Source organism: Manis javanica, chromosome 14, assembly GCF_040802235.1.
Source record: "Manis javanica isolate MJ-LG chromosome 14, MJ_LKY, whole genome shotgun sequence".
In the NCBI taxonomy this organism is placed as follows: domain Eukaryota; kingdom Metazoa; phylum Chordata; class Mammalia; order Pholidota; family Manidae; genus Manis; species Manis javanica.
The window spans coordinates 16,759,205-16,766,004 of NC_133169.1; positions in this window are offsets into that span (position 1 = coordinate 16,759,205).

The window sequence follows — 6,800 nt, forward strand, 5'->3', positions numbered from 1 at the left end:
TTCGAAGGTAACAAGTATTGTTAAGCACTAAATGAACTAATCAATTAATTCAATTCAGAAAGCAAATTAAGATCCTCTGGTAAATAAAATGCGACTCTTTCCACTAGATGATTAACCCTTCATGATCCACCAATTATCATTTGCCTGTGGGTTACACTGAAAATATCTGCCCTCCATTGTTTCTGCTCAGATAATTACCTGATAGTATGCATATGCACCGAAGAATGGAAATAAAGATGCAATATTCTTTTTTTTTAATGCCATATTAAAAAGTAATGCAGGTCTTTGCTCTGAAGCCAGGACAACCACATATTCTCTGTCCTCCATAAGGGTGTATGATTGAGGGGAAAAGTGGAGCTAAAATTCCTCTTTTGCTCCACTTAAAAACCATTGGCCCAGCAAAGACTGTGTCCATGCAGGAGAAGGGGGGTGTCTTTTTCTAATTGGCACAAAAGCGACATGGAAATGACCTTCCATAGGGACACTTTCTTTCCCCTTTAGTGTGGATCTCACTTTATACAAATATATAGAAAGCTACATTTTTATTTTTAATAGCTTCATATGATTGATAATGGACATATTGAATGACTTTCAAATATTTGCTCTTAGAGACAATACTGCATTGAATATCCTTGTGCATGTGTGAAGATTGCTCTAGGATATATTCACCAAACTGGGACTCCTGCATCAAAGAGCAGACGTACCATAATTTCAATAGGTCCCATCAAGTTACACCCCATAACTGTCAGGTTAACTTGCAGGTCCCTCTAGCAATGTATACATGTGACTGTTTACTCTCACCTCTTACTTTCGGTCAATATGTTATCCCACTTTTGATCTTTGCCAATTTGGTAAGTAAACAGTCCCCTCTAGAGCAGTTTTATTTTTAATTACTCTTGTTATGAGGGTAGAATCTTCTCACATGTTTGAAAACCAATTTATGTCCTTTTCAGTGAGCTATCTTTTTTATTTGTATGGTAGCATTTGTACATTTTTTCATATTCAACCTTTCTTTGTCAATGTGCTGTAAGTGTATGTTGATTGTATATGTCACAGGATTAGATTTTTACGTTTAAATATGAGAGCCTTAATCTTTTAATAGGAAAGCATATACCATTTATATTTATTTACATGAAATATAACTTTCAGTTATATGTTACTTTTTTGTTATTCTTATTTTTATTCTTTTGCCAACCTTCCATTGTATCGTATATGTATTCTTTGCTCTTTTTAAATAAAGTTCCTTTCTGCATTCTTGTATTCTATTTTTAATCTTCTAGTGATATAATTTACAGGTAGAATTTTTAAGTAAATCCTGTTTCTTTAGGCAGTATCTACTATCTCCCCACTCCAAGTAATGCAAAATTAGTACATTTGTATTTCTTCCTAATTCTCATCCTTTCCCACTGAATTTTAGTTAATCATCTTATTGCTTTTTCATTTTCTGGAACTTCCCTGTATTACTTTAAATATGTTTAAATATGTAGTACTTAATTTGCCAGATTAATATCTTTCGACACCCATCCTTGCCCTTTCTTCACCATAAAAAGTGAGAAAATTAAGCTATATACACAGACGTCCTCCTTCTCATTCCCTTTGCCCAACTCACCATTATTTATTGTATTACGAAGTTTTCAGGAGTAATTTCAGAGAGAAGAGAGAAAAGTCACGTTTACTCTGCTGTCTATAAGTGAAGCCCCAATTCATCTTTGTCTACCATGCAATACCAGGCACTATTCTGCAGATAGTAGTCACTTCAATATACCTAAAATTCTGGGCTTGACCTGTCTGTGGCTGAACTGGCCTGGGAGAGTGATTTAATCCATCTGAGCATATGCGCTCTGCAAAGGCAGCGCCCAGGAATGACAGGGCTTCCCTGGCAAAGGCAGAGCGTTTACCCTGTGCTTACCGTGTGGCAAGACCAGACCAGCACTCATGCCCCCTGCAGGCTCCCTGCAGGCTCCCAACAGGGGCCGATCCAGGCAATCCCGGTTCCTCCCCCCAAAGTCATCAGTCTCGTCATGGTGGGGAGGAACAGGGAGCGTGGAAGGGACACCAAGAGTTTTTGCTGGAGAATCTCTCTCTGTGTAAAAGGAAACGTCAGGAAACGAATGTTTCTCCCTCCCCCTCCATACCAACCACTACTCCATTCCAATCATCCCAGCTTCACAGAGTCCATGTAACACTTCCTAGGTAAACCAGGCAGTAACTAACAGTCAGTCACAATATGTAATTCTAGAAGGAAGGTAACTACATAAGGATGCTTTTATCCCATAATTAGTCATCTTTTGGCGTTTGAGACCATGGTAGGCAGAATAATAGCTCCCAAGATTTTTCCACACCATGCCTTCAATCTCCAGATTTTGTGAATATGTTACGGCAAGAGGTCGCACACAAGGACTGGAGAGGCGCCTGGGAGCTAAGGGCAGCCCGCAGCAGACAGACAGCAAGGACACAAAACTGTGGTTTTATGATTGCATGGAGATGAATTCTGCCAACAACCAGTGGGATCTTTGAGTTTCCAGAAAGGACTGCAACCCTGCCCACGCCTTCATTTCAGCCTGGTGATACTCTGTTACAGATCGTCAGCCCATCACTCCTGTACTTCCAACCTACTAAACTGTGAGAAAATAAATTTGTACTGTTTTAGACTGCTTAAGCTTGTGGTAATTTGTTATGGCAACAATAGAAAACTGTTACATGGATAATTCAAGAAAACACAAAATCCACGTTGGACTATGGTAGTCGAGAATGGTTGTCCTCAAGATCCATGTAGCCCAGCCTGCAATACGCAGACATTTGACAGACAGGTGACTACAGGGAAGAGTGCATAAGTATGAATAGATTTGAAGATCAGGCACATTGAAGTATCTCTGTGCTACTAGGAAACAACAGAAATAAAAGCGACTGATAATTACCTCCATTCACTTAATATATTCAAACATTCAGTCAGTTGCAGGCTTGGTTTTCCTAATTAGACTGTGTGCAAAGTTTAAATTCACGAAGTAACTTCCAACATTCCTTCCTTCCCCATTTACCACCACACCAACTGAGTCAGGAAGAGAGGCTCTGTGAGTCAAGAGGAAGTAAGGGCCAGGAGCTGACCCTACCTTGTGTCTTCACTTGATATCCTGCATTTCTACAACAGCGTGTTAACAGTGAAACTGGTTCTATCTATAGGGTGAACTGACTTGGCCTTAGAGAATAAACTAAACCAATAGATACCTTGTTCAGATAGCTAAACAGTAGTGACCCTCTGCAAGTAAATCAAAAGGAATACAAAAACCTTGCTTACCAGCTTAATCTCTCATGTTTGTATTATTATTAACTATATTACTGAATATCGAATTATCCAAATGCTTTTGTGTTAGACACTTATCTCACATTGTCCTCACAGTACTCCTGGATTTGATGATAGATAACCATGGAAGCACAGAGATGTTAAGTGAATTGACCAAAGTGCCAGAGCAAGTTCCTGGTCAAACAAGGGTTAGTACACAGGGTTTCTTATTCCCATTCATTGTTCTCTTCACTTTGATACTGCTTTTTTCCAAATGAGTACAACCTTCATTGTCCTTTAAAGGTCCAGCCAGATGGATGGCTCTAGAGTCCAACCACTGCCTTTTATTATAATCTAAAAATACAATTAAAAATAAAAGAAGTCAAGCAAAGAAAAAGCAAGCAAACAGACAAAAAGGGGAATACAGCTCTAGCACACAATGTCAGTGGAGTGCCCAGGGCCCCAGGATCCCTTTTCATCCTTTCCGTGCCTGCCCCCCACCACACCTGCTTCTCCGTGCTTGCTCTCTGAGGGGCAAGGTACCCACAGCTGTCCTGGAGGACTGCCCTTGGGCTACTGGAGCCATTCCTCCAAACTCTACAGAGAACTGGCAGCACCTGTGAGTTACATCCCAGCCGGGTGGCCCTCATCCAAAGACTGATGGGTACAGAGGTACCAAAGTTTGGCGCCCTTGCTTCAGATCGGGGTGGCTTAGAGGGATCGCTTAGACCCAGAGCTCTCCCCGGTGATCTGCCTTCCTAGGGGCTTTGGACAGAGATCCCTCCAGGGCTGGGCTTCCCTCCTGTCTTATCCTGCCTTCCGCACTCCTTTACCAGTCTTCCTGGGAGCCTTTTCTGCGTAGTTTCTCAAGTTATTTGCATACAAATCTTTATCTTGGGGATTGCTTTTATAGAACTCCCCTAAGGTAGGTGGTGCCAGCAGCCATCCCAGGAAGCAGACTTGGGGGCCAGATTCTGGAATTGGCTGTTTAGCGGCCACCTGAAAGCAAAGGCCCCTTTTATTGGTGCTATGTGGGATTGTGACTGTCCCTGTTATTAGCACCCAGTTCCTAAAACTTGCGCCTGTGTCAAAGGGGGCTGCCATACAGATGGAAAGGGTGCTCTGACTCATACAACATCACTTGCATTTAGAAGATAAGGCAAAAACCATAATTTCAAGAACTGTGAAACTGATTGGGTGTTACTGTTATCAATGTGTCAAGGAGAGAAAAACACAGGCGTAGGTCCGTCAGTTACCAACTTGAGGCACAATGTGAAAGCCAGCAAGCCTGACAGGATTTAAAGAGAACTTCATATTCTTTGGGCAGAGGAAAGACCCTTCTGAAGACCAAGCCCTGAACTTGATTGTGAGGATACCAAAACTTCAGAGAAGACTGAACTTAACCCTGACAAATGTCCTACATCAAAATCAGGGCCCAAGGAAAGGAGGGGAGACAGTGAGACTCAAGATATGTGTATCTGAGTGGATGGGCTATGCAACACTGGATCTCTAGTCTACTGAACCCTCTGGGCCTGAAAAATTGCCGACTCTGTTTTCTAGAGGACAGTAGCCTCCTTTATGCTTGGAGACTTTTCAGAAGTGTCAATGAAGGCAGGTACATTGAAGGATATTCCTTGCTCTTCTCATGATCTGTCCCTACCTTTCTTCTATCATTTCACTGGGGAAATTTTGGCATTATGAAAAGAGGAAGAACTTTTTGGCTGAAAGTTCTGTAGGACTTGGGTAACATGTATTCTCCTGTCCTGGGAGAGCATGCCTGGAAGTAGATACCAAGGATGCCGGACCAAGAGGGTGGGTAAGGGAGAGTTTATTAACATAGGGCCATTCTCCTGTGACTCAGTATTTGACACTCTGGCAGGGGCATCTGAGCTGGTCTGACCATGCCTTTAGAATAGCTCCTGGAAACTTGGAACAACTACTAACCTGGCAGAGTGTTGAGAAAAGGATCCAAAGATTTAGAGATAATAAGCATGACTATGTTCCTCCTGAAGGCCCAGAGGGAAGCTCTTTCAGCAGGCCAGTGAAGAATGTGCTAGGTGAGAGGGTGCAGCATCATTGTTTAACTCAATAATGATTGTGAGGAATAGAGAATGGGTGGTGGAAGAGAGAGATGATAAAATAATCATCAATTCAGAACCAAGACCGTAATCTGTTTGACTAAATCTGAAACATATGATTTTTCCCCAGAAATTCTGAACAACTATCACTGCAAGAATTTTGAAGAGAAGGGATTGAATTTAACATGAAATGTGAAAGAGTTTGAGTGGGGCAAGGGATGGATTACAGTGAAGGTATCAGTGCTTTGGCCATATCCTCTCAGCTTTCTTGTGATATTTACTGTGCACAACCTACCTACCCATACTACTGACTTCTGTGTGTTTCCAATGTCTGTAACTTGACCCTCTTCTTTGCAGGACTGCCCTAGACTACTGGAGCTGCTTTACTGCATACCTGGAGAGCAAAATGTGCATGCCTGGGGTTTACCTCTCCCCCGGCTGGTCCCTGACCAATGAGTATCAGCAACAGAACATAAAAGTCCACTCACTTACCTCTTCTTGGGGCAATTCTAAGGTTTACTGTATTTTCTAGAGTTCTCTGGAGGGACCAGGTTGAAACCTCAGCTCTGTTGCCCTTTGTATAAAAGCACACATTTGCCTGGCTTCCTTTCTTTCCACATCTTGTTTCCTACTTCCTGGAAGCACCTCCTAAATAAATCACTTACATAAGGATCTTCATACCACAGTTTGCCTCTGGAGAACTCAATCGAAGACCTCAACCTTTAATGTCCTATATTGTTGATGGAAGTCAATCTTAGTAGGTCTTTTTGCAGAGTCATTTGGCAACATTACCGAAGACAGTCAAAAGGCTTTAACAATCTGTCTAACTTTTGAACTATCCACCCCCTATAAATATTTATGCACAGTTAGGTTTAATGCAATGTAGTTTATAGCAGCAGTGAAACAGAATGAAAACAATCTAAATATACAGTAATAGGAGATTTTGGAAGCTAGGATACCTTCATATCATACAACATTAGTGATTGAAAATCAAATTATTTAAGAAACAAAAAACTGACAAAACACAAAAATCCTTCCCATTTGTTCAGGCTGGTTGTCACCAGTCAACTTGCCTCCTTGATACCTTGTATTATATCTAGTTTCTACTAGTTTATTTGTAAATCTTAACAGTGTTTTAGGAGGCACTTCTAAATCATCTGGTGGTTAAGTGGCAACTAAACTACACTCAGAATGCTAAACTCTTGATTCATATCCCAGTTATTCTATTTACGACCTACATGAAAGCCCTTTGAACAAGTCAGTTTACATTCACGGCTATGAGAAAAATGTGTCTACCATTATAAGGACAATAACCAGCTAGTGTTACTCAACAGTAGGATATGCTGGCCTCATGCTGTAGGAGTTAGTAGCCAAGATATAGAAAATATAAGCTCCAACTAAGTGGCAACATAATCCAATGGTTCAATCAGAACATCTAGGTT